General features: G+C 47.6%; 1 long non-coding RNA gene across 5 annotated transcripts in view; it reads left to right on the top strand.

Moving 5' to 3' along the window:
* Positions 1–18,397, top strand: part of LOC115941207 (uncharacterized) — a 42,626-nt gene that overhangs the window by 11,105 nt on the left and 13,124 nt on the right. For 3 of the 5 annotated variants that reach the window (XR_014139199.1, XR_014139197.1, XR_014139198.1), the window contains exons 2-3: positions 11,681–12,264; positions 15,885–16,029. This is a non-coding gene — a long non-coding RNA (uncharacterized LOC115941207). Of the gene's footprint in view, positions 1–11,680; positions 12,265–15,884; positions 16,030–17,386; positions 17,759–18,397 lie in introns of those variants that run through there. The other 2 variants (XR_014139200.1, XR_014139201.1) reach the window with 2 other exon arrangements.

Here is an 18,397-nt window from a genome sequence, read left to right as displayed (position 1 = left end):
GCAAAGAACTAAACTGGAATTTGAAAGAGATTTATGGTGGCTTGACAAGGAAGCCTGGCTCTTTCCTCACGGGACACTGTCTGCCTCCCGCACAGAAGCAGCCTGCCTGGCGACTGTTTGCAGCCCGCCCACCCTCCGTGACTGCCAGGAGAGAGCCCTTCTTGGACTTGAGCTGCTGAGCATTTCAGACTGCTCCTGGGAAAAGTGTGCTCTGATGAATGGAGCAAGAGTAGCACAAACCTCATTTGAAGGATAGCTGTCAAAAGGCCATCCATCCATCTATATGTTTAGTCATGATCTTTTTGGATTTTCCAATCAACCAAACTTGGAAGCTTGCCTGTCAATGCTGCCCTGGAGACTCTACTCAGTCTCCGACCCAGGAATCAAAGCAGAGCTCCGTTCCCTGCCAATGCACCGTCTGGGATGCCGGCTGGATGCCCGGGGCTGGGAATGTTATTAGATGCTTGATAAATATTTGTTGAATCTTGCATAAATTCACTTCCTGAAACCTGCTCAGAGATGGTGAATGGGCAGAGGGAAATGAGAAAAAGTGCCCTTCTCTCCTCCTAGGAGATTGATTTAGTTATTGTATTAGAAATAGACATGCAAATTTGCATGTGCTCAGAGCTGGATAGAAATCCATCCATTAACCCAGATAAAATTTAACATATTCCATAACTCTTCTTGCTATCATTGGGTTAGGTTTTTAGGGATTCAAAAGTGACATATTTATAAAACTGATAGCTAGAAAAACTCCAAAGTGGTCTAAGATCTATCTGAACAAGGAGAAGATATGGTCTTGACCCCCAAGGGGTGCACATGAGAAATGCCAAATCATCCCCCCTATATATACTATCATGAAGAACAGCGGTCCCATGGGAGTTTGGAGGAATTAAGAAGTTGGGAGGGGGGCACCTGGGTGGCTCAGTCAGTTAAGCATCTGCCTTTGGCTCAGGTCATGACACTGGGGTCCTGGGATCAAGGCCTGCGTTGGGCTCCCTGCTCAGCCGCGAGTCTGCTTCTCCGTCTGCCCCCCAGCTTGTGCTCTCTAGCTCACTCTCTCTCTCTCAAATAAATAAAATCCTTAAAAAGAAGAAGTAGAAGTAGTAGAAGTTGGGAGGAATGAGATCATTTGGGCTGGGGGTGGCCAGGGAAATTGTTTATGCAGGGGACCCAACTGAGCTAGCTAGGCTCTAGGGGAGGCCTTCTGGAGGAAGTGTCTCTGGAACTAAATCTTGAAGAATGAGACAAAGACAATGAAGGATAATTCCAGGCAGAAGGAACAGCATGAAAGGGTTTCGGGAAGAGAAAGAGGTTGGGTTTTGCCCCGGTGCGAGCTCTTGGAGATGAGGCCATGACAGTGCGAAGGGCAGATCACAAAGTGTTCTGTAGACTTGGTTGCCAGAACCACCAAGCAGAGGCTGGAGGCGGGGGCCATGCAGTTCCCTGATGCGAATAAATAGCGATGAGGGGCTCTTCAGCTTTGAGAGTGGAAAGAAATGAGACAGATGGAGAGACCTGTGGATACTTCGGGTGTTGGTAAGAGTCCAGGGTAAAAACGGTCTATGTGTTTGTGGGCTCAGTCAGTAGGCTGTGGCAGCTGGAAGTGGTAGTGACTAATGCCAGATGCCAAGGGCTGTGACGGGGCTGAGATTTTCCCAACCTGCAATGTCATAAATTAGCCTGCCACCATGCAGATCCTGACAGAAGACCCAAGACTCCTGAGTCAGGGACCGGAGAGCTTATTACTCACGGCAACAGCAGGATCCAGAGTGTCAGCTGTCATAGCTGCTTCCTGAGCCCCAAGGCCCACAGGGGCTGTGCAGCTGGGTCTAGCTAGAAACCCCCCCACACAGTGGGTTGCCCACAGGAAAGGAATGGTGGGCCTGGGGAGCCCACCGCCTTAGAGCAGGCCGATCTTTGTCCAGAAGGAAGACATGACCTCATCCCTCAGGTGCTTGCTGCAAACACAATGTGGGGAAACAGCCTGGGACCAGCTAAAGAAAGATCAAGGCCCCTGGCAAGATGTGTAGGAGTGCCAGCTAAGAGGAATGAGGATCTGAGTTCAGTTCCCAGCTCTGGCTCTAGTGAACGTGGGCAGCTGACTTAACCTCTCTGAGCCTTGGTTTCCTCATAGACAAACTGAATACTAGAGTTTGGAGGAGGGCTAAGCGGGGTCGTGTGTATACAGTATGACACGAGAGCTGGTATACAGTGAGAGCTCAGTAAACCGTAGCTGCTAGAGTTCTCATTCTCTCACACACACCCCAACATTTCAGGGCCTCTCTTTTGCAATTCTGAAGCCTTCTATATTCAGTTTCCATGTGGTTGTCCCCACCGGGTTCTGCCTTTGCCCAGCCTCCTCAGGCTGAAACCTCTAACTGGACAGTGCAAAGGCCCAGAGCAGCTATCCTCCAGAAGCTGCAGCCGTGAGCTGCCCCCTTCCCTCCAGAATCATCCTTAGGCCAGCAGGAACCACCTCAGCCAGGGGCACCCAGCCCCTCTTCAAAACCCAGCTAATGACTGACAGACTCTGAGTACAAAAGTCGGGCCTCCTTGTCTATTGTGGAGTCAACTCCATGTGACAACTCTTCTTCCAGAGCTCCCTGTGGGAAGGCTGAAGCTAGACACCAGCTGAGACCACATCCCTGCCTTACCCTTCCTCCCTCACTCCCCTTGTCTTGAGAGCACCCCCTCAATAAATCAAGTGCACTGAATCCCTGCCTCAGGCTCTTGGCAGCTCCTTGGGAACATGGCTCAGGACTGACAGTCTGCTTAGTTCTTGATGCAGGCTTCTCCTCAGACACCATCTTTCAGGACTTGGCTCCATGCTCTGGAGCCCTCAAGGGCAACTCTTGCTCCCAACCCCAGCCCCCAGGTCTCTGGCACAGGGAGAAGAACCAGAGTCCTGCTGGAACAGGAGAGGAGTTGAGATAATACTCAAGTCATGAAGCATCCAACCCCTCCTCTGACTTCTCCAGGCCATATTTGCACCCATTCTGCCTGCAAAGTTGCTGCTCTGTGTTTGACTTCTTTTTCTGCCTTCTCATTTGACCATGAGCACCTAGGGGGCAGGAAGTACAACTGAGGGGTGGCCGCATCCTCAGCATTCAACCAGGGCCTGCGCACGGTGGGTGTTCAGCAAACATTTGAGGAACTGCCTTTACCCAGAGCGAAAATCCCTGACAGCCAGGACCACCAAAGAAAGCAGAGGGCAGATGGCCAAAGTGATGGGTCCGGGAGGGACCCACCAAGAGACGGGCCCCCTTGGGAAGACGGAAGATCCCAAAGAGAAGCAGTTGCCAATTCCTGGGCGTAACGTGTGCCAGGCATGCTGCTGTGGGTGCTCTGTAGATGCTCATTTAGTTCTCAAAATTTTCCTTGGTACATGCTCTTCTCCCCATTTTATCGAGGAGGTCATCCACGCTCAGCAAAAGTAAGTAACCTGACCAGGATAAAACGTGATAAAGTGGCAGAGCCCGATTTCGAGCCCTGGTCTGGCTGTTCTCTTTCCCCTCGGACAGGGTCTTAAATAACCTCTGGGAGAGTGTGGACTTGCTCTTCCAGGAATCTGAGTCCCTACGGATGCTGGCGCTGGGACGGGCTGGCTGGCGGCGGAGCAGCAGGCCGGCTGCACGGGCAGCCGGATGGAGGTAGACGGGGAGTTGGGGAATAAATCTCTTTTTTTACTGGAGCCGACGGTCAGGAGCATCTCAGCTGCCACGAGGAGCCAGCAACAGAGGCTGAGCTGATGCAGCAGACTGTCCAGCGTGACGCAGAGAGGCCAGGTTGGGGGCCCCGATCTGCTCCGGCCTTCTGGCTCTGGGCGGGCAGGAGCCCTGGGCGCTGAGCGGTGTGAGTCCCGCTGGGCTCCATTTCTCATCAGCTGACAGACCGGGCTGGCTGTGAAGCTTTCTTCCAGCTCTGAGTCCCCGGTTCTCAATCAGTGAAAGGTCTAATGCTTCCCATCCCTCTTTGCTCCTCTCTGTAAATCCTGGGCTGCCGACCAGGGATCCAAGTCCCTCAGCCCAGCCAAGGCGACAGAAAGCCTGACTTTCTCAGCCTTGAAAAGAGCTGACAGGCTGTTCTCTGGGCTCCCCTCTGCAGGCGGCATTGACAAGGGCTGGAAGACGGGGACTTTGGCACGGGAGCCTTCTCGAGTTGTTCCACAGAGGACCTCTTCTCTTTCCCAGGCATGGTGACAAATACTGCTGCTCCCTCTGGCTGGAAGGACCAAGGGGGTGTGGACAAGTTTCCCATGCCTGGGCTCTTAGGAAAATTGCAAGCGAAGGAAAAAATGCGCATGGACTTTTGGCTCTGCTTCTTGACCTGATGCCAGATGGCCACTAGGTTCAAAATTACATCACTATTGACTATCTGAGTAATTTCTCTGTTTGACCGTCTTGAAAGAATAGCTACCTTGGCAACAGATTGTTATCAGTTCCTTAATGATTTGGGCTGAGGAACAAGTTTCCTTTATGCTGAAAACCAGTGGCCCCAGCGCTGGATCTGCTCCCCTACCCCCATCACTGAGCGGAGGCTACAATGTTAAGAAACAGAGCTGGGTTTGACAGCCAGACTTGTCTGCTGGGCAGCAAGGACCAGGTCCTCAGAGCTGGGGTTCCCGGCATCACCTGCCTTCCCAGCATGGGCTGCTCACTGAAGGCTGCTCAGCGCTGCAGGAGGATCCGATGTAACTCATCCAAGCATTGCCCCGAGTGCAATCACCTACGAGTCCTGCCAAGGCCACTGGGGGTCTGGTTTCTGATGCTTCTGCTCTCCCTAGTTTCTTGCTACATCCCTCTCTCACTCACTGGATGCCATGCATTGTCCTCTGAGCTTCAGATGAATTTAAAAAGCAGGATGGATTATCCAGGAAGTATCTTTAAAAAAAAAAAACTAGGAGATTCACAGCAAAACAGTTGGCAGAGAAAGGTGCGGCGTCGTTTCTAAGGGCCATGTGGAGCTGTAGAAGGTGGGAGGGAAGTTGAAGGCGAGGAAATGATGCTCAGAAAGTTGAGGGGGTTTGCCCAAAGCAGCACAGCTGCCAAATGGTGAGGCTGGGATTTGAAGTGTGCCTCACTGCACTGCAGGGGGTAAAATAATGGGCTACATCAGTGAGAGTTAGTGGAGCCCTGAATGTGCCTTTAAAAAAACAACTGCATAATAGCAACTATCTCCACGCCTTTGATCATGCAGGGGATCATGAATGCTGGTGAATGAATGAGTCATTCTGGCTCTGAGGACAGAGGTACCCTGCCTTCTGACTTTTGATCTCGGGCTTCAGGGAGAGAAAAGCTTCCAAGCTCCGGCAGACCTCCCTAAAGCCTCCCAAAGGCTTCCTGCAGGTAGCAGAAAGGCTGCCCAGGCCAGCTTTTCCAGCTTTGGCTGAAAAAAGGAGGTTACATTCAATCCTCTGAATTCAGGGAAGAAAAGGCCAGGGGGACTAGAATGATTAAAGGCCAACTATTTTGGGAGCTATGCTTTACATACGTAATCTCATTTCTAATTTACCATGAGCCTACAGGTAGTTATTATTGTGCCCGTTTTACGGATCAGAACACGAAGGTCCAGAAAGGACAAAGGATGTGGGTTAATAGAACGAAGCTTTTATTGTTACAGCAGACACTGAAATGCAGACATGGTCTTCATCTTATAAATACCTTGGGTTGGAAGTAAGGGCACTCACCAGGGGAAGCAGCGGCCGCCACATTGGCACAGACCAGCACTGGCAGAAGATGGAGAGGGAAAATTCTGCTGCTTTCAATAACGTAACTGAAATCGGAAAAAGGAGTTGCCTGTTTTTACAAGAAGGCCGGTACCTGGGGCCCCCTCCACAGTCACTGCAGGGCTGTGGCAAAAGGCACAGGCTGGAGCCAGACCACTGGGGTGGGAACTCTAACCCTAAAAGTGCCCTAACCAAGGCAAGTCACCTATTGTCTCCAAACCTCAGTTTCCGTATCTGTAAAGTGAAGATAATAACAGTCCCACCTCTTGGGGTTACGTGAAGCAATTCCTGTGAATATCGAAATCACTTAATAAATAGTAGCTGTTATTATGATTTTTCCTTTGAGGGATAAATGGAAAGCTACTTTTAGCAACAAACTTGTTGTCCTGTATTTTGTTATAAATGGCTCAATGAGGGGCACCTGGGTGACACAGTTGGTTAAGCGTCCAACTCTTGGTTTTGGCTCAGGTCATGAGCTCAGGGTCATGAGATCAAGCCCCACATCAGGGTCTGTGCTCAGATCGGAGTCTGCCTGAGACTCTCTCTCCCTCTCTCTCTGCCCCTCTTCCCTCTCTTAAATAAAATACATAAATCTTTAAAAAAAAAAAAAAAGCTCAACGTTCTGCTCAGTTCATGTCAAATGCATTTTCCACATTACATGGAATCTCTAAATCCTTGAAATAGTTTGAGTGTTGGAAGTGACTTTTGTTTTTGTTGTGGTAAAAAATTTTTGTTTGCCTTTAACTGGTTTGAAAGGGCAAGATGATGGAGGGTGGGCGTGGAAAGCTAGGAGTAGGCAAGAGAAGGGGTGAGGAGGTCCTGGATGACTGGTTGACTCAGTGCCCCCACCAGCGCTGGGAACTCAGAAATGACAGACTACTTCCTGTGTGGCCCCAGTCCCACCACTGACAAGTAGCACTTTAAAACTTTGGATTGAAAAGAGAACAATAAACAGCAGTCTGGAAAGACTTCTGACACGAGCTAATTCCTCAGCAGAATCTAGACCGTCAAATATGAACGAATGCAAAACAGGAAGCAGTGAGAAAAATGACCTCTGTGTTCAAATAAGAGAATATCCTGGCATCCCTGGATTTCATGTTAAGAAATCAGGCCTTTACCCCAGACTGTGGTGCAACTTGAACAAAATGCAGTCGGTACGCAGAAACAGGTCACGGTTACAAGCTCCTGGTCAGCGGTTTGACGTAGTGGCCCAAACGTGAATTTCTCAGCCTCTTTGTGGGTGAACTTTTTGTCCCTCAGTTTTTATATAAAACCGATCAAATCTCAGGGCTGTGAAAAACCTTTCCCTTGTCAAATCCCCCAGTCACAGTTACATCGTGAGAGAGATTTTATTCCTCAGGCTTTGTCTTGGAGAGAACACCAGATTGTTTGGGGAGAAATTGCTTGATACTTCTCTTGGGAAGGAGAGGAAGGCCTCAAAGCCATAGTCAAGCGCTGAAGTAAAAGGGACAAGAGAGGCTTGTGTTTCTCCTCAGAGGGACAGGGGGACAGTGAGGGAAGGGGTGTGTGGAGTTGGTTCCAGCTTCACCACGCCTTTTTTTTTTTAATTCCAGTGTAGTTAACACACAGTGTTCTATTAGGTTCAAGTGTACAATAGAGTGATTCAACAATTCTCTACATTCCTCAGCGCTCATCACAGTAAGTGCCCTCCTGATGCCCTTCACCTATTTTCCCCCATTCCCCACCTGCCTCCCCTCTGGTAACCTTCAGTTCTCTGTGTTAAGAGTCTGTTTTTTGGTTTGTCTCTTTTTTCTTTGTTCATTTGTTTTGTTTCTTAAATTCCACATGTGCGTGAAATCATATGGTATTTGTCTTTCTCTGACTGACTTATTTCAGTTAGCATTATACCCTTTTATTTAAAGATCTTATTTATTTATTTAAAGAGAGCACGGGGCGGGGAGAAGGGCAGAGGGAGAGAGAGAACCTCAAGCAGACTCCCCAATGAGCGTGGAGCCTGATGCAGGGCTCGATCTCACAACCCTGAGATCATGACCTGTGCTGAAATCAAGAGTTGGACGCTTAACTGACTGAGCCACCCAGGCGGCCCAGCATTATACCCTTTAGATCCATCCGTGTTGTTGCAAATGGCAAGATTTCATTTTTTTTTTTATAGCTGAGTAATATTCCATTGTGTGTGTGTATCCACTCATCTATTGATGGACACTTGGGTTGCTTTCGTAATTTCCCACATGCTTTTATATTCACCACAGTGGCTGATTTCAGGCCGTGCTCGGTGTGGGTGAATTTTTAAATTTGTAGGGTAGAAACCGGCAAAGGAGCTGAGCTGTGCACCGGAGTGATGTGTGTGAAACCGAGAGGGCAGGCTGTGCGCTGGAGGGGCAGCTGGAGATTACTGTTAGTTACCCACCGGCCACGTTTGCCATCCCAGCAGCACCTCTGAACACCGCGTGAAGTCCCACTCAAGAGTCTGAGCTGCAGGGGTGCCTGGGTGGCTCAGATGGTTAAGCATCTGTCTTCAGCTCAGGTCATGATCCCAGGGTCCTGGGATCGAGTCCCGCATCGGGCTCCCTGCTCAGCGGGAAGCCTGCTTCTCCCTCTCCCACTCCCCCTGCTTGTGTTCCCTGCTTTTACACTCTCTCTCTCTGTCAAAAATAAATAAAATCTTAAAAAAAAAAAAGTCTGAGCTGCAGGCCTGGCGACTGGAGCCAGCAGTGAAGACTACAAGATTATCATCGACTACCACCAAGCAGGGCTTTGTGTTTTCCCAAGGCTCTCGGATGGTCAGAGCTCCATGCCACTCGGGCCACTTGACCCAATGCTCCCTCTTTCAGATACATTTAAAGCAAACTTCCAGTTCACCCCAGAGCCATATTGCATGGGCTGTTTGGGTTTGAACTGGGGCGGCAGTGATGAATTCAGCGAGGTATACATACCAACTTCCTTCTGAAGGCGTCGAAGCCTTGCCAGCTTTTCATTGGCTGTGCATTCCTCCAACGCCGACTCAAGATTCACCCAGAGTTGCATTTCCAGGTCACCACAACCTAGTCCCAGTTACTGGTGTCAGTCAGTAAAAATTTAAAATTCTAGCCTGGCCACTTTCTCATTGTGTGGCCTTTGGCGGACCTATATTAATTTTCTTAACTGAAAACGAGAATATGTGGGAAGCGTTCAGCAAATGTTTGGCACATAGAATATCCTTAAGGAACGATTAAGTTTTGGGAAAGTTTGAAGAATCTCAAACCATGAATAACTCATAAATAAGCTGACATCTACGTACTATTCATAAAACAAATTGATGAAGTATGAATTGATTGATAAACGACTTAAAATTTTATTTAAATAAAAAGTATTTACTGCACGAAAGGATTCCTCTATAACTTTCCAAAATTGTTCACCTCTAATTGCATTCAAATCTTCCTAAAACATGGCTTGTGTTGTATTACTCTCCTACTCAGACGTTGTCATCTTTCTCTGTGCTGGCTGGACACTGGGGCCGCCTCTATAGCCTGGCACCCTGGGTCCACGACAGAGACAACCCCGCGCATTTATGAAGCTCTTCTCATCACATCCCCGCTGCAGGCACGTTGGTCAACCTGCTCGTCTGAAAAGCATGCTCTGTCTTCCAGAGACGGGGGCCATCCTGTTTCTTCAGCCACCGGACTTGGAAGAAGTTAGTCACTAGAAGGGGACTGAGAGGAGGATGGGCTGAGTGGAGACAGGCCCCTGGATGAGGGGTGGACATGAATAGGGGTCAAGTGGGGAAGGTGGGTCGTTCCCAGCAGGGGGAACAGCCAGAAATGACTGCCGGTAATGAAGAAATGAATGCAAAAGCGAGGAAATACAGCTACAAGAGCAACAATTTTGTCGAGGGGTCAGAATCCTACATGTTTTCATGGCCCATAATCTCTAGCCGCCCTGGGTGGGGTCTGCCAGTCCCGCTTGAACATTCTCCTGTTCTGCACTGTAATCTTCTTAGGCCACTCTAACTCTTCAGTAAAGACAGTAAACACACTGTCTTGTGCCAATTGTGTTTGAGAGAATAAAGGAAGGGACCTAGGAGGGGTGAAGCTGACTTAGAAAAGGGGCCAGTGCAGAAAAGTCTGGATCATCAACAGCGAGGCCTCAGTAGTACGGGAAAAGCTAGGGCGGTGACAAGCCAACCTCAACCCCAGACATTCCCATTTTCCCTGTTGGCTTTCCCCTCTGTCTCCCCGCCCCTCACACCCTCCCTGTCTCCCTTGTAATTTGTACTCTGTTTTGTTCTCTCCTGTGAAAATGAAGGCCCTGGATGTTAGACCTAAAGTCATTTTGACATTATCTAGAAGCAAACTCAGGGCTCCCATTTGTCCCCTGCTCCAGTCATTCACTGTGTAACCTGGTCTTGGTGTCGCCTTCCCGCTGAAACAGTCCAGGAGTCTATGCTGATTTTGCAAGAATAAATAGTTGTGGTTCAAATCTCTTGCTCAGTTTTTCAGATCTGGAGATTTTGCCACATAACCTTTCCAATGCCAAGAATTCATACCCCTGAGGCTTTCCTCTCATCATTTAAGATTTTCAAGAAGATAATTTAGCCTCAGTACTGGTTGCCAGATTGACAGCCTTAAAAACAAGAGGTGAAATCCAATCTGGATGGAGCCTGTGCCCATTGTCTATTTTTAGGGAAAAGATTATTCACCCATATGGCTAGCTGGGAATAGAGTGGGGGTGGCGTAGAGATTTAAACTGGCCTTGACCCTAAATCTCCTGCTCTCGGTGCAGGGGGAGGGGAGGCATGGAGGGTGGAAGGGACAGGAATTGTTCTCAGTTTGGGAGGCGTGCAACCCAGAGTTTCCCAAAAACAATTGGATACTTTGCAGAGTGATAAAAATAATCCTTCCTTCTAAAAATAGCCCCCCTGGAACAAGAGGCCTGGATTTAATTACAGTCACTATGTACTCAGCATGTACCAAGGTACTGAGGCCTGAGCTGCTTCTTTGCAGATATCACCTGGTGCAAACCTGCTCTGACCCCATGAAGCAGGTACCTCTATCCCTGGGGAGAAACAAGCACATTGAGGGTCTGAGCAGAAAATCAAAGCCAGCTCATCACTTAACCTCAATGGTTTCTGTTTTCCTCAAATGTCCTCAGCCAGATGTTCCCACATCTCATGTCACAGCAGAATAAATGGAGGAGCTTTAAAATAAATGAATAAATAAATAAATAAATAAATAAATGTATGTCAACTCCTGGGACCTGCCTCAGTCCTGCTAAACCATGAAGTTGGGTAGGGGCAGAAATATTTTTTTTAAGTTCCTGAGATGATTCGGATGGACGGGCCAGTTTGCGAACGGCTGTCTGAGCTGCAGATGGGGACAGGGTGATGTCAGGAGTGCTCGAGGCATGCCACCTCCCTGTTCCTTCAGGCTTGGGCCCTCAGTGTCCTCTCGTTACTCTCTCAATCCCTCCACTGAGCCAAATTCCCTCTGACCTCGGAGCTGTCCAGTCCACCCTCCCGTCTCTACTTGGATGTCCCCTGCTCATGGAAGTCAACCCTGTCCACCTGAAGAGTGTGACAGGTCTCTGCTCTTTTCTCTTAGAACACAGCACAATCTGTAATTACACATCATGGGAATCTAAAAAGTTGGTGGTGGTCTCATCTGTTAGTAAGCGCCATGAAGGTGGGGAAGAAGTCCATTCCCCCCCAAATTGTACCTCCTGGGCCTCTGATACCTGAAAGGGTGGGGGCGAGTGACAACCTGGGAGGATTCAGAAGCCAGGGAAGGGGAGCGGAATTCCAGTCCTGGTTTTCAGCTAATTACCTGCACGACAGTTTGGCAAGCCCTCCTCCTGTCTGAGATGCTCTCTCCTCACCTGATAAGAGAGGTTTTTTTGCCTTTTGGGCTTTACTCTTTGGAAGCCATGGAGACACAGAGTCTAAGAAGATTCATGGAAAGTAAGTGGCCTTTTTCTGTTGTTCTCTTTTTTTGGCAGATGCCGACGTTCTCCTGCTGTTTGCACTACAGACGCACTGTAAATGTGTTTCTGCGTGAACTTCTGCATGTTCCTGTGAGGTTTTGTGATCTTCCAAGTGAACAACCTGGCAGTGCCAACATTGGTACCGAAGAAAAGAACTGCTGGAGAAGTCTCATTCAAGGTTCAGTGATAGTGGGAAACATGACCACGTCTGTGAGTCCACACGGCAGAGACTCAAACAAGGAAACTTCTCCCGCTCGAGTCGTAAAATCATTGTTCCTTCTTTGTAATTGTTTTTGGCATTCTGCTAACAAGCACTGACAGAATGACTCGTTGATCTAGTTCGGTCTTGTCTTCTCTGTGTGAATACGGTTGTGTGTATTTGTGGATTTGTGTTAATCCTCCACGTAGTATTTCCAAATAACAGTGAAGACGGAGTTACTCTTCTAAAGGGCTTGCTCTCATTGTCAGCCCTGGGGGTTTGTCCTGGGAAGCCTATCAGGGCTGAAACTTCACCAGCAGAGATAGAAGAGGTTCCGTTTGCCCTCTTGTCAATCCAAGCCCACGTACTGGGAGCATTAAGAGAAAAGCAGAAAGAGGACGTACGTTGAACGTATTGATGTCCTTCGGTTTTGTGGATCTGTTGAAACTCGCTGCTATGGCTGGTTTGGTTGGTGGTGGTTATTATCTTGGATTTGTGGGCTCTGCACTTGCTCCTAAAGCAGTGTGTTTGTCTGTGTGTACTGATGGCTGAATTCCCATGGGAGGGGTGGGCAGCCCTCGCTGCTGCTGACAGGTCCAACCCCAGCCTTCCCCAGGTGTGCTCACCACGGCCCGCAGAGCACGTAAGGGCACAGCTATCTTGATTCTGTTTTGCAAGTGCTATCTTTGTGTTTCCTCATTTTTCTTGATAGTGTTCTTGTGCCACCATCACTAGGACCCGGCGATTGTGCAAGGCAGACGATTTGCCTTTATTTGCAAAACACGGAATTGCGATGGATTATGGGACTGTGTCGTTCCCACACAGGGACTTTCAGGAGGGCGGAGTAGCTAGTAGCTGTAACTCAAAGAGACTGTCTTTGGTCTCTGGTTCTATAAATGTTCTAGAAAAAAGTAATGCTTCGGAGACTCATTTGCATCATGGTAGCAAAATTCAGTATAACAGTATAACAAAATTCAGTTCTTCAATAATCTAAAATAAGAATCTAAATACAGGCTTGTTTTCTTCATTTTCACAATGAGGAACTTTGCCATGTTCGTTTCACCACAATTCCAGCAAGTACCTGCCCATAGCCCATTAGAAGGATCAACTTGCCTCACATACCTCAGGGAATTCAGCTGATAAAATCAGTTGAAATAACCAAGAAGTCAAATGCTAATGTTCTAAAGCTCTGCTTCCCTCTCTTTGTCGCATGTTGTACTACATAATGAAAAGATGTCCAAGATGTCAATAAAGTAATAGTATTTTTTATGGTGGCATGCAAAATAAAGTAAGCTGTCTGTGATAGGTATGGCCTATGTTTTTGAGTTTTATGGACTACTAGAAACTAACACCATAGAAAACAGTTTAATTTAAGCGTGTTCATGCAAATCTGAGGAGGCTTAAAAAGACATTAATCCTTGAGACAAAATGTCTGGTTCACTTATGCTCCATATGCTGTACTATCCTTGCGGAAGCTTTCACAGCACTGGATGGCTGGTGTCAGAAATCCGTGACAGCCCACGACGAGTCTTATATAGTACACGGTTAAGAGTATTATATTGCTGTAAATTTGGTTTGGTAAAGCTTTGCTTGATTTAGAGGTTAAGAAGTGTTCTCTTTTCAACGAAGTAATTTCCATGGTGAAATGGTTTGGAGTGAAGTGACATAAAACAATTATTTTCATCTAAAAATCTATTATATCACAGCTGTAATTCGAGGAGAGAATGCTGTGCTTTGGTCTGATTAGTTTAGAGATTTGGTGATTTTTCCTGGGCACGTTGTTCTACTTGGAGAGGTCACACATCTCTCGGCCACGTACACAAACACATGCCTTCAGCCTCATACAACTTTGCTTCCTGTCACTTATCTTTGAGGCTGATTTCCAGGCCTTTCCACTAGGGTAGAATGTACCTCCTCTTCCCTGAACAGCAGCCCCTCCCCCCACTGCCACCAAGTCCACGTCCTCAGAAAACGAAACTAAAGACTCCACTGTGCAAATCCTCACGATCGCCCATCTCACATGACAGTTCTTCACCTCCAGGGAGACCAAGCTAAGAGACTCAAGTTAATTTGTTTGAAATCTCTAAGTCAAATACAAGCAAAACCCCCCAAAATGAAGAGGAGCAGTTACACGATAGAGGTGCAGAATATTCTTTCTCAGGTCGGCAGCCGTGTTGAGCAAGCCCTGGATCTGTTGGCCCAGGAAGCCCAGCTACAGAGGTTAGCCCCCCAGGTACCCTCCGGGGCTGGGCTAAACTGTCTGGCTACTCCATGTCTTGTATGTTTGATGCCTGTGGCCTAAACACATCTGAAACCCCTAATTAATGCAGAAGATCCCAAAGGGGCATTGCCACAGAAGCCAGGGCCTGGGGCCGGACTATCTGAGGGTTGTTTTCCATGATCTCTAGTGTTGCGCTGTCCTCATGGCTGAAATTCCACAATGACAGATTCGACCTTCCTTCCCTGGTATAAAGTTATCCTCGCTGAGAGAAAAATGATACGTTGGGTCATTCCTTCAATCCAGCGCCTCACCGTTATGCTGAGGAATGATAGTCATTGTTTCAGATACCTCTGTGTCCTGCCATCTATCAACCTGTCCCCAAACTCTGTCTCCAAGTTCCCTGATTCTTTTGAGTAATTCGGGTCCCAAGATTTGGAAGACAGCTCAGTTAAGAGAAAAATTCTCAACCATAAAAAATTTAAAAAAAAAAGGAAACCCAAAGCAATTAAAGCTTTAATTTTTTATGATCCATGTTTCTATAAATGTAAATGACTAATAGACATCATGAAATATTAACCAAGTCAGTAATCCAGGATTACGTATGATGTCAAATTACTCCCTATTGTCAATGAAAAAGCTATCAGGCAGCAGTTTCTGAAAACAAACACAAGCTTCCAGATGTCCCAGCAGGGGAGTGAAAGCGCGCTCAAGGCCTCATTTTTCATAAGGGCCAGTCTTGAAAGGATCAGAAGGCAACTCTGGACTCCATGGCAGGGCAGAAAAGAGGGTGGGGTCAGGAGGATGGGAGTCAGACCTACAGGAAATCTATACGGGGCTGTGATCTGATGTAGCAGGTGTCTTTGTAGAGGGGACACCTCTAACCAGGATTAAATTCTGGAGCCAAATGTGTTCATATATCAGTGGGTTGTATCAAAGGGGAGGCCCTGCTGCAGGTTCAACTTGTTTTATTATTTTCTTTACTTCAGCAAAATAGGTAATGGGCCCCACTCACACTGTAGTGAGTGCTGAGAGTAGTCTTAGAGGCATGAGTGCGGCCTCTGGAAGGGGTGTTTGGAGCCCTGGAAGTCACAGCATATGGCCTCCTATAGTAGGCAGGCTGTCCTGGGAGAGAGAATTCATTTAGAGGAAGGCGACATGTGGCCCTGCATCCCAACTACTTGGAACCAGCTTCAGCCCTGGGAAGAGGTCAAGCACGTGGAGCAGAGACTAGGGCACCCTTGTTTGGCTTAGTGCCGAGGGTGTGTGATTGTCTTCCCTAAGAGAACCAGTGCATCTTGGACAGGCTTCCCAGCCAGCAAAGGGGCTTCTCAACAGGGGTAGACAGAGCTGGGGTATAGTCTTCAACAGCGACACCACATGTCAGAGAGGAAGACCACCAGAACTGAATGGATTGGCTCTAGTTCTCTCTTCTGCCGGAATTTGGAAGCTGGGCTAATCTACTTTGAGGACAGTTAGGGATGGACAATAGTCTCAATAAGGAAATACACTCTGATCATAGGGTATATGGTATGAGCAATTATTTTGTGGCAGAAACTGTTGTCTACTGACCCAACAATCCTTCTCTGGAAGAGCCTTTTCTGGAAGAACCCACCTGCCATGACAGAGACTTAAAATGCCAAGTGCTCACTCTCCCAGACAGTCTTGGTATGTGGTCCAGTTTTGGTCAAAAAGACCATGGGATGATTTACTAGGAGCTTGAGGGGAGATTTTTTCCTCCTGATAAAAAGAGAGGAATAGGCAAAGAAAACTTTCCTTTTTCTTTCTTGTCTTAAACACAGTTTGAGTGTGGACATGATATTTGGAGCTGTGGCAGCAATATTGTGACCATGAGGGAAAGGCCAGGAGAATCACATATAAGTCAGCCCAGAACTCTGACACTACACAGCCACCAAACCAACTACCTACTTCAGGACTTCCTGTTAGGTGAGAAAATGCCTTCTCCCTTGATGAGTTTTGTTTTGTTTTTGTTGGGTCTTCTAGTTTTAGCTGAAAACACTTCCATTGACTAGTAATGTCTTTGGTTGTAAATGACAGAAAACCCAGCTAACCCTGGCTTAAGTCATAGGGACATTTACTGTTTACTTAACAAGAACCGTAAAGGTAGGTGATCCAAAGGTTGGTTCATTGGCTCAGCTATATCATCAAGAACTTGGAGTCTTTCCATATGTTTTCAACAGATGTTGACCTCTGATTGTTGTCTCATTTTTGCAAAATGGCTGCTGCAGCTCCAAACATTCCATCCTGGCATAGGATGGGATGGGAAGAGAAGAGCAGAAAGGGACGCTTCTCCCCAGCTACCTGTTATCAGGGCAGAGTATCTTTCCCAGGATCATATGGCATCCATAGACCAATCACTGGCAGAAAGGAATGACAACAGGCATTATCGGTTTAAACCAGGTACTCTTGGGTACCTGCTCTTTTCTTCTTCCTCTGCTCTTCGCCTTTATCAGCATGGTCACTGCCTTTGCTTGCAGCCATCAAAGTGGTTTCTTGGTGATATTCTATTTTTTAGGTTTCTGTTGAAGATCAGAGATTGGTTGCTACGGTTTGAGCTTCACTCTATCAGTTGGGCCCATCACAGATTGTATGTTCCCCACTCCTAACTATTTGCTGATGTTTTTAGGGCAAACAAAAACAAAAGCAAAACCACAACTTCAAGGGGCTGCTTCCATTGGCTTTTCCCCAGCCAGACCCTAGAGCAGTGGTCCTTAACAAGGGCTGAGCTTGCACATACACCCCAGTGGACTTGTGGTAGTATTTGGAGACATTTTTAGCTTTCACACCTGGGAAGGTGGTAATGTTACTGGCATCTACTGGGTAGAAACGAGGGGTGCTGCTCAACATCCTGTGTCCAGGACAGCCCCCTCCAACAAAGAATTATTCAATCAAACATGTCAGCAGTGCCAAAGTTGAGAAGTTTGGCCCCAGAGGGTGGCCAGGCCAGAAAACCATCTTTCCTCCTTAATGCCTCCTTGCTCGTGCCTCAGGCCCTCATAAATAAGAAGAGTGTCCCTGTTCTATGCCTTAGGACACCAATGTGCCCCTGGGCCGTAGCAGTGACCAACTAAACACCACGAACACAGTAATTGTGTTAATTCACTAATTAAATAAACTCCTCTCTTCTGAGTCTATTTTCACTTTCGGACAAATTGCAGCAATCACTGCATGACTTTTGTACAAAATTACAAAGTGTTGCAGCTTTGGCAACAGGGTCTCCAACTGCCATTGCATCAGAGACAGGCTCTGTGGGAGGAATGTGACAGATTCATTCCACTTCTGTTGAAGAGCTTTGGAAGTGAGCGAAAGGGCAGCATAGAAACGTTCTAGAACTGGGACTTGGGAACAATTATTTTCTGGGGCAGGTTTTACCCACCCCTGCCCACTTTCATTTTATTTCCACCAGCTCGAACGAGTACTTGAAGTTACCTTCTCTTTAGAGTTGTCATTCCTTAATTTTCTCTCTTGTAATATACCTTCCTATTCTTACCCCTTTTTCATGCGAAAAGAGAGAGAGAGAGACAAAGCAAGGGAAGGGAAAGAAATCCTGCACATGAGCAGGAGTGTCTTCTTTTCAGTGTTGGAGTTGGCTGTTTCAGGAGACATTTCTGAGTTTTCTCCTAAAGTAATCATTCCAGCGGGAGACCATAAGAAGGTAAGGCAGAGCGTTGGCCGCTGTTATGAAGAGCTCCCCATGCCAATACAATGTCATAAATCAGTTAGAAATTTCTCTCTTGTGTAACTAACTGTCTGAGTAGGCAGTCTCAGGCCGGCAGAGTGGCTCAGGGGTGTCCAGGCCCCGGGCCCCTTTGCTCTGCGCGCTGCTCCTACCTCATTGTCAAGACTGGCTGCGCCATTTCCCATTGTCACCCCCACATTCTAGCCAGCAGGAGCGGAGCCTTGCCCTCCCCTTCGAGGGCCACTGCCTGCAAGCTGTACTCAGTACTTCCGCTCGAATCCAGTTGGCCTGAACTTGTTACTTAGCTACATCAAGCTGCACAGGGTGGGGAGTGGAAAATGCGGTCTTGATTTGGGGGGCCCAGCCTGCTAGCTACAATGTGAGAGTTCTATTACTAAAGTGCTTGCTAAGTGTCATGCTCCGTGTTGGGTTTTACAAGGATTACTTAAGGAGTCCTTACAATAAAAATAGATACTCTTCTAGTCTCCATTTTACAAACGAGGAAGCTGAGGCACAGAAAGGCCCCACCCTAGCGGCAGACCCTTATTTGTTAAGGGAGTGCTGGTGGGGGACATGGGAAGGGGGAGAGGGACAGGATGGGGAAGAGGGAGGAAG

Source organism: Leptonychotes weddellii, chromosome 12, assembly GCF_054177405.1.
Source record: "Leptonychotes weddellii isolate Sample4059 chromosome 12, ASM5417740v2, whole genome shotgun sequence".
Classification (NCBI taxonomy): Eukaryota; Metazoa; Chordata; class Mammalia; order Carnivora; family Phocidae; genus Leptonychotes; species Leptonychotes weddellii.
The sequence above is the reverse complement of the archived record's forward strand: the minus strand, read 5'-3'. Positions and strand labels throughout refer to the sequence as shown.